Below are 15,165 nucleotides of genomic sequence, written 5' to 3' on the forward strand. Positions count from 1 at the left end.
TCTCATCATTGGATGGAATAGCAGTGAGATATGAATTTTGATCCACATCCAAGATAGAGGGGATACAGTCCATAAGGTCCTTTTGATCCTACAAGTCCAAATTCTATTCCTTAGTCAAGAGGTTGGAGAAAAACTCTAGGGCTGTCTTCCTCATAGACTCTTCATCTTCAATAGTTCTACCATTGACTTTAAGTTGAGATATCCTATTGATGGCCTTGTGTTTCAAAGTGGACATATGAAAGTATTTGGTATTTCTATCCCCTTCCTTCAACCAAATATTTCTTGACCTTTGTTTCTAGAAAGTTTCTTCTTTTTCTATTATATCATGATATTTCATGAGAATCTCGTCTTCAACCTCTCTAGAGACCTTGGTATAGCCATTATTCTGAATCTCATCCTAGATATCTTTTAGATCTAAGAGAATGATTTCTTTGGAAACAAAGATGTTCCCAAAGGACTCTTTATTCCATCTTTTAGCATTATCTTTCACAAACTTCAACTTTTTGACCACCTTATACATAGCATTTCCTTCAATTCTAACCTGCCACCATTCCATGATTTTGCTTTCCATATTTGGGTATTTTGTCCACATTCTCTCAAATCTATAAGGTAAGTGTCTTCTTCCCTTATTGGCATCAGTCGTAAAGGATATAGGATAATGATCTGAACCTACCCTGATATGAGCTGATAAAGAACATAAATAAGAATTAAACCAATCCAGAGAAATTAAAGCTCTGTCGAGCCTGACCTGAAGTAAGTCTTTACCACTCCTTCTATTGGTCCAGGTATATTTAACCCCTTGCAAATCTAGATCATGGAGAGATTTATTATTGATGAACTCCATCAAATCCAATCTGTTGTCCAAATTGGTTTGGCTCCCTCTTTTTTTCTCATTTTCTCTCAAAGGCGTATTGAAATCCCCCATAATAATCCAGCTATCTTCAAGAAACTTACTTCTAAATGAGGATAAGATTTTCCAAAACTCACTTCTACCAGTCTTGGTGTTTGGGGCATACACATTAGTCAAGACCCATGAAGTACCCTCTTTCAAATGTTTAAATCTAATGCAGGCCAAATTGTTGTCTTGAATCAACACTTCTCCTTTTACATTATTTTTATTCCAGAAAGTAGCAATACCTCTTGATGCCCCTTCTGAACTACCACCACTAACTCCTCCATTAGTAAAACATTTTCATACATTCAACCTTATCCTTAGGTATTTTGGTTTCCTAAATCAAAAAACTATCCGGGTTTTTGTCTCTAATCATACTTTTTATTAAATCATTTTTGTGAGGATTATTCAATCCTTGAATGTTCCAAGAGATAATCTTCATGGCTTTTTAGAAATACCTGCCTCAAAGATGGTTCTTTGAGTCCTGTCTACTAGATTCTTTCTTTTTTCTATGGTCCTCTTCTTTGCATTTGAATATCTTCTAGGTGATGTGTGCTGAGCTCCCACATCCCCTAGTCTGCTTCTGGTATTTCTGGTGGTTGTATTATTGTTGTTTCTATTATTAATCTTTTTTTTGTTCTTGTTCTTTCTTTTATCCTCCATTACTTCTTCTTCCTCCTGCTTTGTCCCACTCTTTCCCAAAACCTTTTTTATATCTTCTCCATCTCCCCATCTTGGTTCATTTTCCTCCGAGAAATTCAATTTGACCTAGGCCAACAAGGCAATAATATCTCCAAGAGCCCTTGCTTAAAGATATTGTTAGGTTGTGCATCCTGGATCTAGTTTGCTCCATTTTCTGACTCAGATAATTTTCCTATTGAGTAAAATTTTTCTCCCTCTTCCTTGTTATCTTTGGATTGACTATCTCCCTTATCCATCTGACTACTATCCCATTTCTCACTCTGAGCTAAATTTTGTTCTGTCATATCCTTTTGATTATTTTGACTGCTGACTTTTGGCTTTCTTTCTCCATCGTTAGAATCCTTTCCACTATTCTCCTACTCCTTTTCCTGTTGGGAGATCTTATCATGCTCTCCTTTCTTCATTTCATTTCCTGATTCCCTGACTAATACCTCCTCAGTCCTTCCTACCTAGGACTATTTCTCCTGATCTGAACAATCAGAAGGAGAAACTTTCAAAGAATTATCCACCTTTTTCCAAACTTTAGTTTGGGTTTGAGTTTTGGCCATATTGTTTGGGCATTTTTTATCCCAGTTCCCTACTCTCTTATAGTGAAAGCAAGCAAAAGGGATTGATTCATAAACAATATTCTGCATCCATTTGCCTAGTTTTGATTTTATCTCTATTTCCTCTGGCATATCCATCTCAGGCCCAACCCCTACATAGATTCCGGCATAAATAAGTCTTCTTCTGGATGCCATTACTAGGTCAATGGTGAGAAGCTCCCTAAAAGCATTGGCTATCCTAGAAAACACATCTTCCTCCCAATATTCTATAGGAAACCCAGGTAGCTTTATCCAAATTGGAACTTGGACTACAAACTTATCATCCATACCCGCATTAGGGTACCATTTCTAGATATACATTAAATATTTCCCTATCGCCCAGGTACCATTGCAAAGGATTTGTCTGTGATCCTCCTCACATGAAAAATAAAAGGAAATACATCCTTTATTCATAGCGACCACATCAACCTGACCTTTCAAATTCCATTTTATCTTGACAAATCTATGAACAACCTCAATGTTAGGTCTTGCCCCAAAGAATTTTCCTATTAGGGTAGTTTCCATCTGAGAAATATTCTGATCTATAATTTAATCCAGAATGGAAATGGCAAACTTTCCCTGAGAAACATTCAATGTATTTTCAACTGAAGGCAAGGAAGAATTACCTTTGGGTTTGATACCAAATAGTGAGGACCATTTACCAATGTGTCCAATCGATCTGGGGCCCCAATCTAGATCCCCCAAATTCAAAGGGGTCTCAAGATCCTTCCCATTAGATTCTATTCCCTCCACAGGGCCCCCTGAACCACTTGTCGCCTACTGTCCTGATACTGCTTTAGGTTTGTTGCCCCCCAAGTTTGAATTTTGAACTTGACCGTTCATCTTGTCTGCTACAATCTTCTCCACGCGTGATCTAGGACCCTCACCTGGGTCCCCCGAATCCAAATGGGCATCGGGTTCCTTACCATCCGAACTCTCCCCCTCCAAAGGGCTCCCTAAATCTCCTGCTACATGTTGTCCTGCTGCTAAACTAGTTCTCCCAGCCAAAAAAATTGAATTTTGGGCCCGACCATTCCCCTTCTCCTCTCTACTCCTCTCCATCTTGATGTCACCCAACTGGTTTGTTGCAACCTCTACCTATTCCCAATTAGAAATGGGAAAGTATCTTGATGGATTTCATCATCAGGTTGCTTAGAGATAATGCAAAGGATTGCATCTATGTGGTGGTGGATAGATTGACTAAGTTTGCTCATTTTTTTGCCATTACCAGCTCATTTATAATAGCTCATGTTGCTGATGTGTTCTATCATGGGGTGTTTAGATTGCATGGGCTGCCCAAGAACATTGTAAGTGATAGGGACAACAAGTTCCTAAGAACTTTTTTGCAAGAGGTTTTCATAATTTGTGGCACAGTGCTTACTCCAAGCACGAGTTATCACCCACAGATTGATGGTAAAACAAAGACTGTGAACAAATAGTTGGAAAGCTATCACAAAAAATGTCTTGGAGCAATAGAAAGCATGGGTGAGATGGCTATATTTGGGGGAATATTGCTACAACTCATCATATCACATGTCCATCAGGATGTCTCCTTTCATAAAATGTATGGTTACAAGGCTCCTAGCTTTTCAGATTTGATGTTTGGTGATAGAAAAACCCCTCAAGCTAGGGACATACTGCAACAATGTCGGGATATTTTGAAGGCTTTGAAGAACAACCTCCAAAATACACAAAATCAACAGAATTTGTATGTTGATCAACATCATGTAGAGAATTCATTTGAGGTTGGAGACATGGTCTATCTTACACTTTAGCCTTTCAGATAGTCTACTCTCAAGAGGAGTGGAGCAGAGAAACTCAAGCCATGTTTCTATGGGCCATTCAGAGTCATGAGGAGAGTTGGTGCAGTGGCTTACGAGTTGGCGCTACTAGCGAGTACCAAGGGGCACAATGTCTTCCATGTGTCATGCCTCAAGAAGGAACTTGGATACAATTTTGTGGTATCTTTAGATTTACCTTCCCTAGATGAGGAAGGACAATTGGTGTTGATTCTAGAGGAGATCATTGATTCACAAGAATGCTCTTGAGGAGATGGACAATCAGAGAGTATTTGGTGAAGTGGAAGAATTTGCCTGTGGAGGATGCCACTTGGGAGAATAAGGAGATTCTATAGCATCCAAACTTGTGATTTCTTGTCCTCAAGAAATCACAAGTTTGGATGCTATAGAATCTCCTTATTCTCCCAAGTGGCATCCTCCACAGGCAAATTCTTCCACTTCATCAAATACTCTTTGATTGTCCATCTCAATAAATATTGGGGAGGGAAGACTATTATGTCCACTTCTCAGCAATAATCAACTCAGTTGATTGTTAGCCTATTTCAGAGACCCATAGGCTAGTTGAAAGCAAAAAATAGGGTTTCCTACCTTTGGGAGGATGTTTCAACATTTTTGAAGGCTTGTATGTTGGAGTTTCTCACTTTGGGTTCCAGATTCCTTTTGGTTTTTCAAAAACCTTTATAATGATGGTACATGCATAGCAAGAAGAAAAGTTTGGAAAACTTACTATTTTTAGTAAGTGGAGGTGAATGAAGCTTATTTCTCTAGGTTTTTTGGCTTTTTCAAGAGCTTCATGATGGTATAACATGTAAATCAATCTGAAGACCTTTTTTGGACTTACTATTTTTAGTAAGTACAATCATTGCTCAGATTGGGTTTAAAATCACTTTAGAAACACTTACTATTATTTAGCAGTATGTTATTTATAGTAAGTACTATTTTTGGCAGGATCCTGTGTTTGAACTCAAATGACTATTTTTGATAATGTAGTTCAGTTCCTTGGCCTCAACTCATTTTGGCAGTATTCAGTATTTGGAAGTCAAAGTATTTTTTAATACTTTATTATTCTCCATGGCCTAGGCGTAATTTGTGTTATGACTTCAAGGGGCCGACATGGTGGTCATAATTAAATTATAACTTAACAAGATGGATGATTTTGTAAGTAAGATTGCCTAAGTTATATTATTATTCAGAAGTCATTGTTGAGCGCTCACTTTACACATTATTTTATAAGTCTTATATTTATAAAAAATGACAATTAAGGGTGGATGTGATTTGGGAAAACTATGCTAAGGAGGTGAAATGAATTGATAATTGAATTTGGGTGCCACATGAGTGGAATTTGAATTTGAATTTGGCTTGCAGAGAGGTTATAAATAAATTCCTTGGGATCTCATTTGGATCATCCATGAATATTATAACAAAGTGCTGAAGAAATGTTGTTGGAATGCTTTGAGGAATGCTAACTTGCTATACTGTGTGCTCCACTTCTCATTTGAAAGATAGCGACTAGTATAGATTTGGGACTATTCTTCACTTAGAAGAATAGATGGATTCATTGCAAAGTGTGTGTTTGAGTTTCCTAATTTTGGAGTGTTGTGTGTGTTCTGGGTTGCTGGTTTGGGTGTGGCTGTAGCTTATTTTCATTGATATCTCTTTGTTTGAGTGTCCGTTCATTTTGGGTATTTGCTCATTCTTTCCCTCTATTTTAGGTGATTATTCTTGTAATTTTTTAGCACTTAACTGTGTGTCTTCATTTTTATAATACAAGTCGAATTTCTTCCCTAGCCATACCATGCTAGGTTGCCTTGGGATGCATGCATAAATTCATTTTGGGGTGTTTGATGCATTTTGCTGGTTCTAGCTTAATCGACTATCTCATATTTTTCATTTGCATCTATTCGGGGCTTATGCCATTGAGTGTAGGCAAAGTTGTGAGTAATTTTATAGTTGTTGGTATGCATTTTCCTAGTGAGCTATTTGCATATCAGATTCTTAAAATTGTACCGAGTATGATTTTGGTGTGGTTGGTCTTTGTTGGTTTTGGGAGTGCTTATATCATCATTTGCAGTGATGGAAATTGTTGTTCTTACTTTGAAATCTCATGCTATATATTGTAAAGTTGATTAGTAGTACTAACAACTATTTATTTCTTGTTTGTAACTCATTATCCACTGAATAAGTGGAAGAGGTTGGTTTGCTGCCTTTCTTATTTTATTGTAATACTATCCTCTTGTTGAATAAGCGGTTGACTAGATTGTAATTCCATTTTCAGTCCTCCCATTGAACAAGTGGTCGAGTGATTGTTGCTTATTTCAGTTATTGGATTTTGTAATTAGTTGGTTGCACCACCAAACTACTCTTGAAATCTCTATCACCCATTGGATAAGTGGAACGGTTTGGCTTGCAGCCTAACATTGTACTCTGCATTGTAATTTCTAGTTGATCATTGAGCTAATGATCCCCTTATCACTATATTCTCTCACCTTCCCACACTGGGCTCTTGGTAATTAGAAAGTGGAAGGGTTAAATTCAACAGTGTTGTTGATTATCATTTTTCTAACTGTAACGGGTGCTTGTGGTGTTTGTAACTGGAGAAATTAGGAAAAATTAAGGGAAATATTTTAGAGATCCATGCTTTTCTTACTTAAGAATGTCATTTCATAGCCACCTACCTCCCATGGTATCCAATCTATAGGCAAGGCACTTTTCTTTACCTGCACATTAATTTCATCAGTATATCATTTTAGCATCATATTATATTTGTTGTGTTTGATTGTATCTTTCTCTATTTTGACATTTATTGAATCTTTTGAATAATGGGTTTTGAAAAGTGGACTGTCTTACGTGAAGAACTCCTATTTCATTGATCTCTTTTATGAGGCTATCATACATACTTGAATTTATATGATGCATACTTGGTCATGACAATATTTGAAATGCCCAAACCTCCTTTAATAGTTGATATTTCCTATTGATTTCTAAATGTACCATTGACTATGAAAAAAACTACTATCATTATTTTTTTGTGAGATATTAACACTTTTAGATTTCATGCTTTAAATCTGCAACTTATACTATCTTGAGTCATTATTGTCCTTTTTCTATTCAATGGAACTAAAACAATGACCAAGTTCTATGAAATGGTTGAATTGTCCTCATGACTACAAAGGGATTATTATCATGTCTTGCTATTCGCTTTTATAATTGTTTCTCCTTTCTCTATCAACCTTGATGCACTACTTTTCCTTTTCATGGAACCTACCAAAAAATGGACTATCAAAAAATAATGAATATCATTGTCTTCAAAATTAGTCTAAGTCAAAATGAAGGTTCTAGAACTATTTAGGCTATTGGGTATGATTGCTCAATGCAAAACCCTAAAATGAAACCTTTAATCTCATAGAATCTCTCAATTCACAAATGGTCAAAATGCATAATAGAGTTTAAACACCCTACCTTAGCATGGCTTTTTCTTATCTGTTCATCTTGCATTGATGTTGAACTCCTCTTTGAAGTTGAGTTGCTAGTTCATCCTAGCTAATGAGGGGATGGTATGTATGGTGCATGCATGGCTTGATCTTGTTAATATTTATATTTAACAATGACTTATCTTCCTTTGTTGAAGCCCATTTCGATTGAGAAACCCTTAAAATGCCATTCTCACTCCCAAAAAACTAGTAATGCATTGAATGGACACTTTTTTTATAGATAGACTAAAAATGCATTCTCTAAATGACACTTGACTGAATTTTATGCCATTGCTTGGAGTGTATCAAGGAGATCAAGCCACTAGTTTGAGTCTACACAAAATAAACTTGTAGAAAAAGGGTTTTCTTGTTGTTGACAACCTAAGCTTCCTCTCTAAGCTTGAGTTAACTCTCTGCAATTAAGACAATAAAAATGGTAAAAGCAATTGCAAAGAGTTTACTCTTTCTTTTAGTTTCCCTCCAAGATCTAAATCAAAAGTATTGACCTTTTGACTTAGTTTCAATATGAAGAATATCATTCATGACCCTCTTCATCAGTCAAGAGAAAATGATCTTATGTATTTTTTAATTATTGTCAACACAAATTGAAGGCCTTTAAGCTAATTTTAAACCTTCAAACCTCTATATAAGATCTATGGCGATTCATTAGGTCATTTTTGCCTGAAAGTGGAAAAATAGACAACTAGAGAACCCTTTGATGGGGTAAGTGTATGATGTGTTATATCTATTAGAGATTGTTGGTAGTTGTTGGCATGATTGTTGACTAGATGAGTGCGTAGAAGGTTGATAGACATTCAATATGAATGAGCTAAGAGGTTCCTTGATGATGTCCACCTTCTTAGTGTTGATAGTGTCCAGCTTCTCGGTATTGATATCTACACTTAGTATGTTGTGGTGATTCTGTTAATATGTTAGAAAATAGTGATGATGATGATGATGATGATGATACTTATGATTCATTGTAGAGATGATACCATGCTGATAATAATGTGAAGATTAGAGGTGATTAATCATAGAGATCTTATCATGATGATTGTAAGATGAGGATTAGATGCATTGAGATAAGGATTAGATGCATTGAGATGCGGATTAGAGATAATAAGATGATAATTAGAAGCATGATGATGAAGTATTGTTTTGAATGGTCTTGTGCATACTAAAAAACTATTGTAGTATCTTCTTTGGTGCTCCCAAGTGAGCAAGTGATGTCCCGTAGTATCTTCTTTGATGTTCCTAAGTGAGAAAGTAATGTCTGGAAGAATGATACGTATTCCTCTAGTTTTGCATATATGATGTTGCCATTTTGGATATGATGTGTATGTTCTATAGATGTTTCACTTCTATCTTTTTAGGTCCCTCATGTTGCAGATGATGTCTTTGGTGATTGCAATATGTTGGGAGTGTGTTGACCAACAAGAACTTGTTTGATGAATGCTTCACGTTGATGTTCCTATTTTAGTGGCTTGGAGGATAATGTCATAACGTCTGTGCAATGTCTAAGTTCAAATTTTAGGTGATGAATTTTTTTGAAGTGTGTCTATTGATGTCCTATCTCATGTTTGTGTATCTTTGCATTCTAGTAATAAAGAAGTTTGTATTAGTTTGATTTTACTAACTTGTTTTGTCTTAAAAGTGTGGAAGCGTAATGTCAGTGAAAAGTGATGAGGGGAGATCAAGTGGAAAGATTTAATCCCCTCAAAAGAGAATGGAAGTTTCACAAAGGATTCCCTTCAACTTCTCACACGCATTTCATTTAAAAGAAGGGGTTGAATTCACTAGATCCAACCCAATGGAAAGACATTGAATGCTAAATAAATTGTAAGGAATCGGCAATGGATTTGGAAAGTAAAGCAACCCTATTTTAAAATAGACAAGTTGAGTTAAGCGATTATATCTTGAGATAGAGATGCAGGATGAAGCTATGCACTTGGAATTAGCAGTAAAATATCAAGACAGAGCTCCCTTGTAAATTTGAGCAAAGGTTTCCAGGACTAGGTTGAAAGTGTACTTGGTCCTCCAAAAAATCCGTGCACCGAAAAGTGTTTTTCCATCTCTGAAAATGAAGCCTAAACCTGCAATTATAGTTGTGCACCTGCAACCTACACACAAGAAAGAGAGTAAATGTTGTTGGGATTGGGGGTTTTCCTTTAGGTCAAACCCCATTTTGTAATTAACCAAGTGATTGAAAATGCTTGCAAGTAAATGAAAAGAAATGTCTAAAGTAGAATCCACCTTAAGAGAGGATGCAATTGAAATGTTGATAGAATTGATTGAAAGGATAATGGGAATAGAATGTCTTGAATGTTGATTTGGGATCTCCTCTTCAATGGTTGAATCCTCGATTTGAATGCAACACCTAGCCTTGAAAGAAGACTTGAAATGCTAAATGGATGCTTGAATGTTTGCTTGCGCTTTATGATCAACTTGTTGTCGCTTATCATCGCTCTACTCTTGAACTTAATTTTCACTTGAATTTGCTTTTCTAAACTTATGAAAATAGGAGGGAAAATTCTCCTTATATACTTGCCAATTAGGGGTCTTTAACTAATTTTCTGTCTTCAGCCGACATAGGAAAACTTTTTCCCACTCACAATTGACAAGCCCAATACAAGATTTAATCAAGGGAGGCCCAAAATAGGGTAGGGATAGGGGCGTCGCGCCCCTAACCTACCCTAATTTAGGATAGGCAGTGACAAAAAGTAGTACGAGGTGTAAGTTTCAGGTGTTTGAGCTATTGGCATTACAATAGAAAGGAGATTGTTGACATTTCAATAAAGATATTAAGAAGGTTGTTGGAGATTATTGATATAACTGAAGAAGGATGATTACTGTCTTAATAATATTATTTTGTCATTGCTGTCAAGAAATTGATTTTCTGATTCAGTATGATGTTGCCATATCTTGAGAAGTATGTTTTGATGAGTATTAAGAGGTCGGTAAGTGACATAGAAAGAATGTGATGATTAAGGGGAATAATAAGTTATTCAATGGGCAACTATTACCGAGTTAGACAATGATGAGATCATGTTGTTTTGATTATTTTGATATCCTACACATGTTGTTGATTATAAGTTTAATACTGTATTATGTCACCGAGCAAGGAACCTAGTCGGTAAACCCTAAGGTTATCGATATCGGTTAACGAAGGTAGAATGTCTACCGAGCGAAGTCCAGTATTAACCGAGTAACAACTGAGTTATAATAGATTGCATTGGATGGATAAAACATTATTTAATGAAGGATGCTGATGAGTTGGAGATGAATAAATGATTGGTATGTTGTGCAAGAAGTTTGTTAAGAATCTATGGCAATGAAAATACAGGAGGAAAATCTATAACACAGATTGAACCGCAATAACCTAGCACAAGTTCCTAGGAAGGAATACAAGTTCCAAAGGGAGGTAAAATGTTTTCAGATCAAAGGATACATTGAACCTAGTCAAGTTTGATGAGCTGATGGCTAAGATTGATCATGGGAAATGTGATCAAGGAGATTAAGCGGTCAGAAATTGTTTATAAATAAGGAATTGTTGATAAACACTACATGCGAGCAAATGTATGCACAATGATGCTACACGAATGTTTATCGAGCTCAGAAACTTGAAGATCTGATTGAAGAACAGATTGAGTAGCCCAAGAAGCCCATCAAGGGATTAGATGAGTCTTATGACAAGATTGTTTTGAGCAAATAAGAATATTCTTTAGCATTTTAGATGTGAAGTTGCAGATATATTTTATTACTGTTGTTTATTTTGTAAGTGACAGGAAATATCTTAACCGAGTGGACTTAACAGTATTATTTGTAAATCCTCTAGCAAGGTAACATTCTAAATGAGTGTTTGAAATCCTTTGAAAAGGTCACTTCTAACAAAGTGCAAGACTCTAACAAGTCTGAGGGAAATCCCTTAACCGGGTCACATCTAGCAATGTGTTTGTAATCTTTAACAGGATTTGCTTTTAACTGAGCATACTCTAGAAGGGTATATTTCTTAGTGGGTCCAAAATCCCATAATGGTTTTTCCCTATTTGGGTTTCCATGTTAAATCAGGTGTTATATGTGTTGTGATGTTATCTGTTCATGAGTTTGAATGTTTTACAGTTTTGGTTATGTATTCTGAAGTATAAGCTATCGAGGTTGAATCTATTGAGTATATTGAAGATTAAGTTTGTATGATTCACCCCCCCACCTCTCATCTTTTATACTATTAGCATCAGAGCTTTACAATTGGTATCAGAGTTGTGGACTCTAGATGAAAAGTTTAAAGGTACTCGAGGCAAAGATCTGAAGATATATAAAAGGGATGCACCAAAGCTGAACAAGTCAAGTTTCTCCACATGGCAGAAAAGGATGAAGTTGAACTTATCAAGAATTGGAGAATATGCAACATATTATTTGGAGAATGATTACATAGCACCTAGTACCAACTCGGTGACCTTGGAAGAGATAAAGGTGAAGCAAGAACATATTCAAGCTATGATTGAAATAACATTAGCATTGACCAACTTAGAGTTTAATGATCTAGAAGGCTATAATGATGCAAAAGCAATGTGGACCAAGCTCATATCTGTGTATGGTGGTGATGAACATGTTCAAAGACAAAAAGTAGATAGTCTAAGAGGAGAACTTGAATCCATGAGAATGAATGAAGGTGAGAACATAACCCAATACAGTATAAGGTTAAAGGAAATTGTCAATCAAATTAAAGGAGCAAGAGGAACTATTGAAGAAAAGGATGTAAGAAGTAGGTTGTTGAGAACCCTTCTACTTGCTTATGCCATTCGAGTCTCTGCAGTCAATGAATTAAGGTCTATACCAAACATGCCAATATCTTTGGATGCCACTATTGGTAAGCTACATGCATTTGATTTAGGTAATTTTGATAACAGTGGGTCTTCGGTAAATAAAGTAGAATCTGCATTCAGTTCTTTTCATATTGGTGAATTTGATGACTATAATGCTAGAATGAATAAGTATCCTGAAGGAAATCATAGTGCAGAAAGTGAGAGATTTCATAAAAACATGGAAGAAGTATACAAACTGTATGAGGAGATCAGAAAGCAAGAAGAGTTTGAAGCGCTATTGGCTAGAAGGTTACCAAGAGGCAAAGGTAAGTACAAAGGAAAACTACCTTTAAAATGTTTCAATTGTGATAAAATAGGACATATGGCTTCTAAATACCCTGACAAAGAATCTAGTGAAAAGAGAGAATACCGAGAAGACAAACATAAAGACAATCACTACAGAGGATACTGAGATTTCAGAAGGAGAGACAGAAAGACATGCCTAGTAGCTGATGAGGAATCCAATGATGATAAATCTGATGAAACTGATATAGAGGAAGTTGTTTATGTGGCTATTAAAGATGGATTAGATGAAGAAAGGTATGAAGAAAAAGCCCTAATATCTCACATAAATAATAATGATTCCTAGATCATAGATAGTGGATGCTCACATCACATGATAGGCAAAGCAAGAACATATTCAAGCAATGATTGAAATAACATCAGCATTGACTGACTCAGAGTTTAATGATCTGGAAGGTTGTAATGATGCCAAAGCTATGTGGAATAAGCTCATATCTATGTATGGTGGTGATGAACATGTTCAAAGAGAAAAAGTAGATAGTCTAAGAGGTCAACTTGAATCCATGAGAATGAATGAAGGTGAGAACATAATCCAATATAGTACAAGGTTAAAGGAAATTGTCAATCAAATCAAAGGAGCAGGAGGAAATATTGAAGAAAAGGATGTAACAAGTAAGTTGCTAAGAACACTTCTACCTACTTATGCCATTTGAGTCTCTATAATTAATGAATTAAGGTCTATACCAAACATGCCAGTCTCCTTGGATGCTACTATTGGTAAGCTACATGCATTTGAGTTAAGCAATTTTGATAACAGTGGGTCTTCGATAAATAAAGTTGAATCTGCATTCAGTTCTTTTCATCTTGGTGAATCTGATGATTACAATGATAGAATGTATAAGTATACTGAAGGAAATCATAGTGGAGCAAGTGAAAGATTTCACAAAAACATGGAAGTACACAAACTATATGAGGAAATCAAAAAGCAGGAAGAGTTTGAAGCATTATTGGCTAGAAGGTTACCAAGAGGTAAAGGTAAGTATAAAGGGAAGTTACCTTTGAAATGTTTTAACTATGATAAAATAGGACATATGGCTTCTAATTGTCCTGACAAAGGATCTAGTGAAAAGAGAGAATACCGAGATGACAGACAGAAAGACAATCATTACAGAGGGCACTGAGACTTTAGAAGGAGAGATAGAAAGACATGACTAATGGCTAATGAGGAATCCAACAATGATAAATTTGATGAGAGTGAGACAGAGGAAGTTGTTTATGTGTCTATCAAAGATGGATTAGATGAAGAAAGGTATGAATAAAAATCCTTAATATCTCACATAAATAATAATGATTCTTGGATCATAGATAGTGGATGCTCACATCACATGACAGGTGATAAACACAAGTTTGTTAAATTAGAAGACTATGATGCAGGTTATGTAAGATTTGGTAATGATGCACCATGTTCGGTGAAAGGTAAAGGATCTATAACACTTCTTGACAATGCTAAATGTGATGATGTATACTGGGTTGAAGGTTTGAAATACAATTTGTTGTGTAGCATAGCTAAACAATACAAGATACCAAATAGAATTCCAGAAGGGATGTGTCAAAGTTCATGACAAACATGGAAAGCTGGTTGCTATCGGGACACAAACAAAAGGTAATACATTTCATCTTGACTCAACTTAGAACAAATGTCTATATGCAAAAATAGAAGATACCTGGTTATGGCATAAAAGGTTTTGTCATGTAAATTTTGATAATTTGATCAAAATAAGTAAGAAGCACCGAGTAAGAGGTCTATTGAGCTTGGAAAATCTTGAGAATGCTATGTGTCGAGCATGTCAGTTGGGAAAGATGACAAGATCAAGCTTTACAAGTAAGTCCTACACTTCTAAAGCAATTTTAGATCTAGTACACACTGATCTTTATGGTCCCATGAAAGTTCAAAGTTATTATGGTGACAAAGACTTCATATTATTTGTGGATGATTACTCAAGGATGATGTCAGTTATGTTTTTAAAAGAAAAATCAGAAGCCTTTCAAATGTTTAAATGGTACAAGGAAAGAGTTGAAAATGAAACAAGAAGATAGCTGAAATGTCTTAGATTTGGTAGAGGAGGAGAATTCACTTTTGATGAATTTAATTTATTTTGCAATAGTCATGGTATAAAAAGGCAAGTGTCTGCACCGAGAACACCTCAGCAAAATGGGATAGCTGAGAGAAGAAACAGATCAATTGTAGATTGTGCTAGATCCCTGATGATAGAAAATAGGGTACCTCAAACATTTTGGAGAGAAGAAATAAGCACTACTGCTTACACCCTGAACCAAGTACAACTGAAGAAAGGAACTATGAAGACACCATAAGAAATCTGGTATGACAAGAAACCTAATGTAAGTTATTTTAAAATCTTTGGAAGTAGATGTGATGTTCACAAAGATGATAGAAATGGAAAATTTGATCAAAAAAGTGAGGAAGGAACATTTCTTGGTTATTCTTCTAGAAGTAAAGCATTTAAGTGTCTGATCAAATCATCTAACAAAATAGTAGAAAGTGTAAATGTGAAAATTAATGAATTTGCAGAAAGAAATGATGAAGGAAATTCC

This window comes from Cryptomeria japonica, chromosome 6 (assembly GCF_030272615.1).
Source record: "Cryptomeria japonica chromosome 6, Sugi_1.0, whole genome shotgun sequence".
In the NCBI taxonomy this organism is placed as follows: domain Eukaryota; kingdom Viridiplantae; phylum Streptophyta; class Pinopsida; order Cupressales; family Cupressaceae; genus Cryptomeria; species Cryptomeria japonica.